Here is a 12,460-nt window from a genome sequence, read left to right as displayed (position 1 = left end):
TTTAGAAGCTACTCTATCCAGAAATGATTAAAAAAAAATAGCTGTACAATGAACTTACCCTTGTGAAAAAGAAGTCAACTTTAATATACTTTTAAAAAGAGTATTTATTACAGCTATGTAATGTTTTTCAGACTTCATAATTGTTTAAATTATTGACATGATATTGTTGTTAAAATTATTGTCAATATCAATAAAATAAATTAAAATGTTTGTAAATTATTATAATGTATAAAAGCAATCAGTTAAAATAAGAGTGCTTTTTAAAGCCTTTTAAATAAGACTTAAGTGCATTTAAATAAGACTTAAGTACTTAACATCTTTATTTTGTCATTTCATAATTACCTTTATATTAATTATTAAGTGTGCTGCCAAATTACAAGCTTAAACTAAAATATACTTTTATGTAATTTATATTGAAATGTATAATGTATTTTAATAATTTGTAATTACAGATTTATAATGAAGTGACAATCTAGTACATTATATTATACAATACATTAACGTATTACAAAGTAACATGCAGTTTTTAAAAGGGTTAAGTGAGTTAAAACAAAATCATGAAAGTGTACTCTATAAGTAACATTTAAGATTTGTGACTTACAGTCCAAGAAGTACAATACAAGTGTACAATTCAATAAAATTAAATGCAGTCTTCTTTTTTCACAATGGTAGTCTTAACTAGAATGTACATTTCCAGAAGAAAATAGTGGTGCTTGCAGTGGCAAAACTCGCCACATGGTTGCTAGAGTGTGGTACATGATTGCATACGAACCAACAAACATGTCTGTACGACGTTTTGGTGCTGAGATATGGCTTATTCATGTGTTCAGGTGGTTGCTAGGTGGTTGCTAGGGTGTTCTGAGTGGTTGCTATGTGGTTGCTAGGGTGTTTTGGGTGGTTACTAGGGTATTCTGGGTGGTTGCTAGGGTGTTCTGGGTGGTTGCTAGGTTGTTGCTAGGGTGTTCTGGGTGGTTGCTAGGCGGTTGCTAGGGTGTTTTGAGTGGTTGCTATGGTATTGCTAAGCGGTTGCTAGGGTATTCTGGGTGGTTGCTAGGGTGTTGCTAGGTGGTTGCTAGGGTGTTCTAGGTGGTTGCTATGGTGTTGCTAGGCGGTTGCTAGGGTATTCTGGATGGTTGCTAGGGTGTTGCTAGGTGGTTGCTAGGGTGTTCTAGGTGGTTGCTATGGTGTTGCTAGGCGATCGCTAGGGTGTTCTGGGTGGTTGATATGTTGTTGCTAGGCAGTTGCTAGGGTATTCTGGTTGTTGCTAGGTGGTTGCTAGGGTATTCTGGGTGGTTGCTAGGGTGTCACTAGGTGGTTGGTAGTTGTCACAGATGGTTACTATTGGAGTTCTTTGCATTTTCTTGGCATGATTTAGCACTTACCTAATCACCATTAGCATGTAGCTATTCACAGCTAGCATGTGTAGCATATTGGAAGTTCTGTTTGCTAGCATGTATCAAAAGAGACAACCCCCATCTCTATACGATGTTCTGATGCAGAGATATATGTCTTGCAAAATGGTTGCTAGGGTACTCTGTTTGGTTGCTAGGGAGTGGGTTGGCAGCTGCCGGTCATGAAAGTCCAAAGGCTGCTTGTCAGTATGAATGATATAAACCTACTCCCATGCCTCTGTGACATTCAGAATGGAATATATCCCTCTATGGATTTTGGTTGCTAAGGTGCTCGACAATGGTTGCTAGGGAGGGGCTACGTAGTGTTGAGGTGATTCATTCTTGGTTGTTTACTGACCCGAGTCAAACGAGTCCACCCTTGTGTTTCTATGACACTTCTATCCGGAGATATCCTTTTGATCTCTTTCAATAGAAGTCTATGGAACTTGTTGCTAAGGTGTTCGAAATGGTCGCTAGGGCGTGGCTTAATAGCTTCACACTGATCCTGAGAGACTGATTGGCCGTCTGAGTAAAATGAACCCGCCCCCTTGTCTCTATGACACTGTGATCCAGAGCTATGTTCAATACAAAATCACTATACAATGTGTGGCCTGGGATGGTCATACATTATGTACGTGTAATGCCAAGTGAAGATTCTGCTTCTTAATTCAAGCTAATTTTCTGATCCATTAGATTGGTAGATTCAACCACGATGAGTTCAAAAACAAACCTTCACTCCAGAGGAACGCTTATTTGCTCAATAGACTTAAAGCAGTTATCGCTAATGTTTGAAGTTAGTGGAAATTCAGTCTCAGATGTTTCTCCTAAAATCCTTGATTATACTGCGATGACTTTTGCAGAAGAGTTTTCAAACTTTTTATTCCCATGGACCAAATGATAGCCTCCTTTCTAAAAAATAAAGGCATATTTATTTATTTATTTATTTATACTGTGTGAAGAAATATACACATACTGTATTGTGATTTTAAAGAAAATGTGTTGTTTCCAAAAATATATATTATGATAATTCTATACTGTCATTGAACTAAAGAACCAAGGACATTTTTAAACAATTTAATAATTAAAAATCTATTTGTCTTTTTTCTACCCACAATTAATGTTAGATCTAAAAAATCTAAAGAGAATATAATTCAAATGTATTTGTATACTGCTTCAATAAAACGTAAAAAAGATTTAACACAACACTATATGCAAAGTTGTTTCTCACTGTTAAAACTATGGCAAAACAATATTTTATAATTATAAATAGTTCAAATAAAATAAAATAACTGTGACAAAAAATAAATATATTACATTGTTAAATGTTAACTTTGACAGCCCTTAAAGTACATTCTGTATCTCTTTTTTTATCTCAAATATTCTGAGAACCTCTTTGAAACTCCAGTTTGAACAAGAGGAGACAAGTGCAAGACTATATTTTATTCAGAAATTTCATGGGCCGTCCTACACCATAGTAAGTCAATGGGGCAAATTTGGGCAGCTCCTACCCCCCAGGGGTGCAACTTTTACCCCATTTTGAGGTATGTTCTTACAGAGCCTGTCAGCCTCTTCAAATGTGGCAAATCACACGTTTCTGTGAAATCTGATTTCTGAGCTATGACTCTTCAAACTTTGTTGCAATGTTAGGTCTATGGGATTTTTTTGGGCGCTTTTTTGCCCCTGGGGCAATTACCGTACCCCCGATCTCTTAGAAAAGATGTAGCACACCTCTCCTCAATAAGCCGCACGATTTGACGTTTCTCAGGGGTCTGTGATGTCAGCATGTATTTTTTATAACATAGTAAAAGATAGTTACTATAGAGTTATTATAGAGTTCTTAAAATCTTTATTAAAAAGTGCCTTTGGTATGGCCTATGGTATGGCCTCGTGCCTATGGCCTACGGTTGCTAGGGTGCTGTAATTGGTTGCTAGATTGAGGCTATGAAGATTTTATACCATTACTTATTGCCTGCTTGATAATATAAATCCTCTGAGGGAGAGAGAGAGGGAGAGAAATGCAGGGGTGTCAGGCCCTTTGTGTCTGTGTGTGTGAAAAAGTCGGTTGAGATTTGAAATTCTGAACATTACGCAATGTGAAGTCAATGGGATTTTTTTGGCCGCTTTTTCGTCCGCTGTGCGAACATCGTACACCCGATCGCTTAGAAAAGTCATAGCAAACCTTTCCTCAATGAGCCGCATGATTTGACGCCTCACTCGGGGGTCTGTGACAAAATTTGCGGGACGAGTTACGTGCCAAACTTTGTCCAGAATAATAATAAGAAGAACTAGAATGTACATTTCCAGAAGAAAATGTGAAGTGGTGCTTGCAGTGGCAAAACACGCCACTCGGTTGCTAGGGCGTTGCTAGGCGGTTGCCAGGGTATTCTGGGTGGTTGCTATGTTGTTGCTAGGCGGTTGCTAGGGTGTTCTGGGTGGTTGCTAGCGTGTTGCTAGGCAGTTGCTAGGGTGTTGCTAGGGTAGTTGCTATGGTGTTGCTAGGAGGTTGCTAGGGTATTCTGGGTGGTTGCTAGGGTGTTGCTAGGCGGTTGCTATGGTGTTCTGGGTGGTTGCAATGGTGTTGCTAGGCGGTTTCTAGGGTATTCTGGGTGGTTGCTAGGCGGTTGCTAGAGTGTTCTGGGTGGTTGCTAGGGTGTTGCTAGGCGGTTGCTAGGGTATTCTGGGCGGTTGCTATGGTGTTGCTAGGCGGTTGCTAGGGTGTTCTGGTGGTTGCTAGGGTGTTGCTAGGCAGTTGCTAGGGTGTTCTGGGTAGTTGCTATGGTGTTGCTAGGCGGTTGCTAGGGTATTCTGGGTATTCTGGGTGGTTGCTATGGTGTTGCTAGGCGGTTGCTAGGGTGTTCTGGGTGGTTGCTAGGGTGTTCTGGGTGGTTGCTATGGTGTTGCTAGGGTATTCTGGATGGTTGCTAGGGCGTTGCTAGGCGGTTGCTAGGGTAATCTGAGTGGTTGCTAGGGCATTGCTAGGGTATCCTGGGTGGTTGCTAGGCTGTTGGTAGGGTGTTCTGGGTGGTTGCTAGGGCGTTGCTAGGCAGGTGCTAGGGTGTTCTGGGTGGTTGCTAGGGTTTTGCTAGGGTAATCTGGGTGGTTGCTATGGTGTTACTAGGTGGTTGGTAGTTGTCAAAGACGGTTACTGTTGAGTTTGTAGCATTTTATTGGCATGATTTAGCACTTAGCTAATCAATATTAGCATGTAGCTATTCACTGCTAGCATGTGTAGGATGTAGCAAGTCCCGTTTGCTAGCATGAGTCAAAAGAGCCAACCCCCATCTCTATACGATGTTCTGATACAGAGATATAGGTCTTGCAAAACGGTTGCTAGGGTACTCTGTTTGGTTGCTAGGGAGTGGCTTTGCAGCTGCCAATCATGAAGCTCCAAAGTCAATGTGAATGTATAAACCAACCCCCATCTCTATACGATGTTTTGATGCAGAGATATAGGTCTTGCGAAATGGTTGCTAGGGTACTCTGTTTGGTTGCTAGGGAGTGGCTTGGCAGCTGCCAATCATGAAACTCCAAAGGCTGCTTGTCAGTATAAATGATATAAACCAACTCCCATGCCTCTGTGACATTCAGAATGGAAGATATCCCTGTTTGGATTTTGGTTGCTAAGGTGCTCGACAATGGTTGCTAGGGCGTGGCCAGTAAGTGTTGAGGTGATTCAGGATTGGCTGTTTGCTGCCCCGAGTCAAACGAGCCCACCCTCATGTTTCTATGACTCTTATATTCTGAGATATCCCTTTGATCTGTTTCAATGGAAGTCTATGGAACTTGTTGCTAAGGAGCTCTAAATGGTTGCTAGGGCGTGGCTAGATAGCTTCACATTGGATCCTGAGAGATTGATTGGCCGTCTGAGTAAAATGAGCCCGCCCCTTTGTCTCTACGACACTGTGATCCAGAGTTATGTTCAATATAAAAGCGGTTTCTATGGTGTAGGACGGCCCATTTCATGGGCCGTCCTACACCATAGTAAGTCAATGGGGCAACTTTGGGCCGCTCCTGCCCCCCAGGGGTGCAACTTTTACCCCATTGTGTGGTATGTTCTTACAGAGCCTGTCAGCCTCTTCAAATGTGGTAAATTACACGTTTCTGCGACATCCTCGTTCCGAGCTACGACTCGTCAAAGTTTGACGCAATTTTAAGTCTATGGGATTTTTCGGCCGGTTTTTCGCCCCTGGGGCAAACATCGTACCCCCGATCGCTTATAAAAGTCATAGCACACCATTCCCGAACAGGCCGCACGTTTTGACACCTCATTCATGGGTCTGTGACAAAAACTGCGGGAGGAGTAGCGCGTCAAAAAGTGGCCAGAAGAATAAGAATAAGAAGAATAAGAACTAGAATGTACATTTCCAGAAGAAAATGAGAAGTGGTGCTTGCAGTGGCAAAACTCGCCACTCGGTTGCTAGGGCGTTGCTAGGCGGTTGCCAGGGTATTCTGGGTGGTTGCTATGGTGTTGCTAGGCGGTTGCTAGGGTGTTCTGGGTGGTTGCTCGGGCGTTGCTAGGGTGTTATGGACGGTTGCTATGCGGTTGCTAGGTGGTTGCTAGGGTGTTCTTGGTGGTTTCTAGGCGGTTGCTAGGGTATTCTGGGTGGTTAGGGCATTACTAGGTGGTTGCTAGGGTGTTCTGGGTGGTTGCTATGGCATTGCTAGGCAGTTGCTAGGGTGTTCTGGGTGGTTGCTAGGCTTTTGCTAGGGCGTTGCTAGGTGGTTGCTAGGGTAATCTGGGTGGTTGCTAGGCAGTTGCTAGGCAGTTGCTAGGGTATTTTGGGTGGTTGCTAGGGTGTTGCTAGCCGGTTGCTAGGTTGTTCTGGGTGGTTGCTAGGGTGTTGCTAGGCAGTTGCTAGGGTGTTCTGGGTAGTTGCTATGGTGTTGTTAGGCGGTTGCTAGGGTATTCTGGGTGGATGCTATGGTGTTGCTAGGCGGTTGCTAGGGTATTCTGGTTGGTTGCTAGGGTGTTTTGGGTGGTTGCTAGGTGGTTGCTAGGGTGTTCTGGGTGGTTGCTAGGGTGTTCTGGGTGGTTGCTAAGGTGTTGCTAAGCGGTTGCTAGGGTGTTCTGGGTGGTTGCTATGGTGTTGCTAGGCGGTTGCTAGGGTGTTCTGGATGGTTGCTAGGGTGTTGCTAGGGTGTTCTGGGTGGTTGCTAGGGCGTTGCTAGGGTAATCTGGGTGGTTGCTATGGTGTTGCTAGGGTGTTCTGGGTGTTTGCTAGGGCGTTGCTAGGCGGTTGCTAGGGTGTTCTGGTTGGTTGCTAGGGTATTGTGGGTGGTTGCTATGGTGTTCTGGGTGGTTGCTAGGCGGTTGCTAGGGTGTTCTAGGTGGTTGCTAGGGTGTCACTAGTCGGTTGCTATGGTATTCGGGGTGGTTGCTAGGGCGTTGCTAGGCGGTTGCTAGGTGGTTGCTAGGGTGTCCTGGGTGGTTGCTAGGGTGTTCTGGATGGTTGCTAGGGTGTTGCTAGGGTGTTCTGGGGGGTTGCTAGGGCGTTGCTAGGGTAATCTGGGTGGTTGCTATGGTGTTGCAAGGGTGTTCTGGGTGGTTGCTAGGGCGTTGCTAGGGTGTTCTGGGTGGTTGCTAGGGTAATCTGGGTGGTTGCTATGGTGTTACTAGGTGGTTGGTAGTTGTCAAAGATGGTTACTGTTGAGTTTGTAGCATTTTATTGGCATGATTTAGCGCTTAGCTAATCGATATTAGCATGTAGCTATTCACTGCTAGCATGTGTAGCATGTAGCAAGTCCTGTTTGCTAGCATGAGTCAAAAGAGCCAACCCCCATCTCTATACGATGTTCTGATGCAGAGATATCGGTCTTGCAAAACGGTTGCTAGGGTACTCTGTTTGGTTGCTAGGGAGTGGCTTGGCAGCTGCCAATCATGAAGCTCCAAAGTCAATGTGAATGTATAAACCAACCCCCATCTATATACGATGTTTTGATGCAGAGATATAGGTCTTGCAAAATGGTTGCTAGGGTACTCTGTTTGGTAGCTAGGGAGTGGCTTGGCAGCTGCAAATCATGAAACTCCGAAGGCTTGTTGTCAGTATGAATGATATAAACCAACTCCCACGCCTTTGTGACATTCAGAATGGAAGATATCCCTCATTGGATTTTGGTTGCTAAGGTGCTTGACAATGGTTGCTAGGGAGGGGTTAGGATGTGTTGAGGTGATTCAGGATTGGCTGTTTACTGCCCCGAGTCAAACGAGCCCACCCTAACGTTTCTATGACTCTTATATCCTGAGATATCCCTTTGATCTGTTTCAATGGAAGTCTATGGAACTTGATGCTAAGGAGCTCTAAATGGTTGCTAGGGCGTGGCTTGATAGCTTCACAATGATCCTGAGAGACTGATTGGTCGTCTGAGTAAAATGAGCCCGCCCCTTTGTCTCTATGACACTGTGATCCAGAGTTATGTTCAATATAAAAGCGGTTTCTATGGTGTAGGACGGCCCATTTCATGGGCCGTCCTACACCATAGTAAGTCAATGGGGCAACTTTGGGCCGCTCCTGCCCCCCAGGGGTGCAACTTTTACCCCATTGTGTGGTATGTTCTTACAGAGCCTGTCAGCATCTTCAAATGTGGTAAATTACACGTTTCTGCGACATCCTCTTTCCGACCTACGACTCGTCAAAGTTTGACGCAATGTTAAGTCTATGGGATTTTTCGGCCGCTTTTTCGCCCCTGGGGCGAACATCGTACCCCCGATCCCTTAGAAAAGTCATAGCACACCATTCCCGAACAGGCCGCACGTTTTGACACCTCATTCATGGGTCTGTGACAAAAACTGCGGGAGGAGTAGCGCGTCAAAATGTGGCCAGAAGAATAAGAAGAATAAGAAGAATAAGAATAAGAATAATAAGTATGCAAGAGAACACTAGTGTTGCTTTGCCATAGGCAAGCACCACTAATAAGTATGCAAGAGAACACTAGTGTTGCTTTGCCATAGGCAAGCACCACTAATAAGAATAAGAACTAGAATGTACATTTCCGGAAGAAAATGTGAAGTGGTGCTTGCAGTGGCAAAACTCGCCACTCGGTTGCTAGGCCGTTGCTAGGCGGTTGCCAGGGTATTCTGGGTGGTTGCTATGGTGTTGCTAGGCGGTTGCTAGGGTGTTCTGGGTGGTTGCTATGGTGTTGCTAGGCGGTTGCTAGGGTATTCTGGGTGGTTGCTAGGGTGTTGCTAGGCGGTTGCTATGGTGTTCTGGGTGGTTGCAATGGTGTTGCTAGGCGGTTGCTAGGGTATTTTGGGTGGTTGCTAGAGTGTTCTGGGTGGTTGCTAGGGTGTTGCTAGGCGGTTGCTAGGGTATTCTGGGCGGTTGCTATGGTGTTGCCAGGCGGTTGCTAGGGTGTTCTGGTGGTTGCTAGGGTGTTGCTAGGCAGTTGCTAGGGTGTTCTGGGTAGTTGCTATGATGTTGCTAGGCGGTTGCTAGGGTATTCTGGGTATTCTGGGTGGTTGCTATGGTGTTGCTAGGCGGTTGCTAGGGTGTTCTGGGTGGTTGCTAGGGTGTTGCTAGGGTGTTCTGGGTGGTTGCTATGGTGTTGCTAGGGTATTCTGGATGGTTGCTAGGGCGTTGCTAGGCGGTTGCTAGAGTAATCTGAGTGGTTGCTAGGGCATTGCTAGGGTATCCTGGGTGGTTGCTAGGCTGTTGGTAGGGTGTTCTGGGTGGTTGCTAGGGTGTTGCTAGGCAGTTGCTAGGGTGTTCTGGGTGGTTGCTAGGCAGTTGCTAGGGAATTCTGGGTGGTTGCTATGGTGTTGCTAGGCGGTTGCTAGGGTGTTCTGGGTAGTTGCTATGGTGTTGCTAGGCGGTTGCTAGGGTGATCTGGTTGGTTGCTAGGGTATTGTAGGTGGTTGCTATGGTGTTCTGGGTGGTTGCTAGGCGGTTGCTAGGGTGTTCTAGGTGGTTGCTAGGGTGTCACTAGTCGGTTGCTATGGTATTCGGGGTGGTTGCTAGGGCGTTGCTAGGCGGTTGCTAGGGTAATCTGGGTGGTTGCTAGGGCGTTGCTAGGTGGTTGCTACGGTGTCCTGGGTGGTTCCTAGGCGGTTGCAAAGGTGTTCTGGGTGGTTGCTAGGGCGTTGCTAGGCAGTTGCTAGGGTGTTCTGGGTGGTTGCTAGGGTGTTGCTAGGGTAATCTGGGTGGTTGCTATGGTGTTACTAGGTGGTTGGTAGTTGTCAAAGATGGTTACTGTTGAGTTTGTAGCATTTTATTGGCATGATTTAGCGCTTAGGTAATCGATATTAGCATGTAGCTATTCACTGCTAGCATGTGTAGCATGTAGCAAGTCCTGTTTGCTAGCATGAGTCAAAAGAGCCAACCCCCATCTCTATACGATGTTCTGATGCAGAGATATCGGTCTTGCAAAACGGTTGCTAGGGTACTCTGTTTGGTTGCTAGGGAGTGGCTTGGCAGCTGCCAATCATGAAGCTCCAAAGTCAATGTGAATGTATACACCAACCCCCATCTATATACGATGTTTAGATGCAGAGATATAGGTCTTGCAAAATGGTTGCTAGGGTACTCTGTTTGGTTGCTAGGGAGTGGCTTGGCAGCTGCCAATCATGAAACTCCAAAGGCTTCTTGTCAGTATGAATGATATAAACCAACTCCCACGCCTTTGTGACATTCAGAATGGAAGATATCCCTCATTGGATTTTGGTTGCTAAGGTGCTTGACAATGGTTGCTAGGGAGGGGTTAGGATGTGTTGAGGTGATTCAGGATTGGCTGTTTACTGCCCTGAGTCAAACGAGCCCACCCTCACGTTTCTATGACTCTTATATCCTGAGATATCCCTTTGATCTGTTTCAATGGAAGTCTATGGAACTTGTTGCTAAGGAGCTCTAAATGGTTGCTAGGGCGTGGCTTGATAGCTTCACAATGATCCTGAGAGACTGATTGGTCGTCTGAGTAAAATGAGCCCGCCCCTTTGTCTCTACGACACTGTGATCCAGAGTTATGTTCAATATAAAAGCGGTTTCTATGGTGTAGGACGGCCCATTTCATGGCCGCACGTTTTGACACCTCATTCATTGGTCTGTGACAAAAACTGCGGGAGGAGTAGCGCGTCAAAATGTGGCCAGAAGAATAAGAATAAGAATAAGAATAAGAATAAGAATAAGAATAAGAATAAGAATAAGAATAAGAATAAGAATAATAAGTATGCACAATAACACTAGTGTTGCTTTGCCATAGGCAAGCACCACTAATAAGAATAATAAGTATGCACAATAACACTAGTGTTGCTTTGCCATAGGCAAGCACCACTAATAAGAATAAGAATAAGAATAATAAGTATGCACAATAACACTAGTGTTGCTTTGCCATAGGCAAGCACCACTAATAATAAGTTTAAATAGGATTTCAGTAAGTTGGCTTTCACAAGCCAACTTAATAAGTTTAAATAGGATTTCAGTAAGTTGGCTCTCACAAGCCAACTTAATAAGTTTAAATAGGATTTCAGTAAGTTGGCTCTCACAAGCCAACTTAATAATAAGTTTAAATAGGATTTCAGTAAGTTGGCTCTCACAAGCCAACTTAATAAGTTTAAGTAGGATTTCAGTAAGTTGGCTCTCACAAGCCAACTTAATAAGTTTAAATAGGATTTCAGTAAGTTGGCTCTCACAAGCCAACTTAATAATAAGTTTAAATAGGATTTCAGTAAGTTGGCTTTCTCAAGCCAACTTAATAATAAGTATGCACAATAACAATAGTGATGCCTTGCCTTTGGCAAGCACCACTAATAATAAGTATGCACAATAACAATAGTGATGCCTTGCCTTTGGCAAGCACCACTAATTATAAAGATATAAGGTTACACTTTATTTTAAGGTGTTTGTGTTACAGTTTAATTATGCATTTAAGTACTTTGTAATAATAATAATTAACTACATGTATTTTTACCTTACAAGTTAAAAGTTTTCTGTTTTCAGCCAAAAACAATCTTTGTTGCAGTAATTTCACTGTAGGCCTAAAGCTGTATTGTAAAAAAGGGCTATATAAATTAAGGTGAATTGACTTGACTATAGTTAGGGTTAGGATTGGGGTTTGGTTTAGTTGCATGTAATTATGCATCATTTATAGTTATAACTATCGTAATTACATGTAAAGTTTAACAAGTCAAGTCACGTCACCTTCATTTATATAGTGCTTTTAACAATATGGACAAAACAGCTTTACAGTGATAATAGGAAATTAAAGTAACAGAGATTGTTTTGGCTTTACAGCAGCTCTAGAATAAAGTTATTGTCCAGCTAAAGTTAGTTTTGATGATTCACTTCCGTTGCAAAGATCATTAGATATTAAAGGTGCTCTAAGCGATGTCGCACGTTTTTCTAGGCCGGAACCTTTTTCGTCACATACAGCAAACATCTCCTCACTATCCGCTAGCTGCTTGTCCCCTGAACAAACTGTAAAAAACATGGTCTCTGTAAACAGCCCAGGCTCCACAAATGGCAACAAAAACAAACTGGTTCAACCTGGACCACGAAACATAACAAACTGTTCCAGCCAATAAGAATGATTTGGGGGTGGGGGTGTTAGTATGCGTGCAACGGAAAGGAGGGGGAGTGGACAGGATGAGGAGGAGGGAGGGTCGAGCTAGTCTCCGCTCCGTTTTGTTTGACTATAGAGAGCCTAAGTCCCTCCCCTCCACTTCCGGCTCATGGGACCTTATTTCGGAAAAAAATATGTATGGTAGTCAATGGCGAGAGACAACTCATCTTTTTATTCCATCTGAACTGTGCCCTGAATTACACATATGATGTTTGTCAATTTAAAAGATAATTATGAAAGTCAAGAAACTCACAGTTTGTCATAAAACAGAGGAGTAACATTTAGTTTTATGTGAAAATCACTCAATGAACTACATCTCTCGTCTCGCACTATGTACGTCACCAAGCTCGTGTGTGTGCAGTCTGGTACAAAACACACAGGCATGACGGCGTAACGTCACAATTATAACGTTAGGCGGTTTCACTTTATTTTGATGGTCCCTTTAACACATTCTGTTGTCTATAAGTAACATTGCACCTACATATCTACTAACTCTCATTAGAGTGTTAGTAGAGTAT

Source organism: Siphateles boraxobius, unplaced genomic scaffold (genome assembly GCF_051911475.1).
Source record: "Siphateles boraxobius isolate OS27281-9 unplaced genomic scaffold, OSU_SipBor_1 43, whole genome shotgun sequence".
Classification (NCBI taxonomy): Eukaryota; Metazoa; Chordata; class Actinopteri; order Cypriniformes; family Leuciscidae; genus Siphateles; species Siphateles boraxobius.
Note: the sequence above shows the minus strand (reverse complement) of the source record.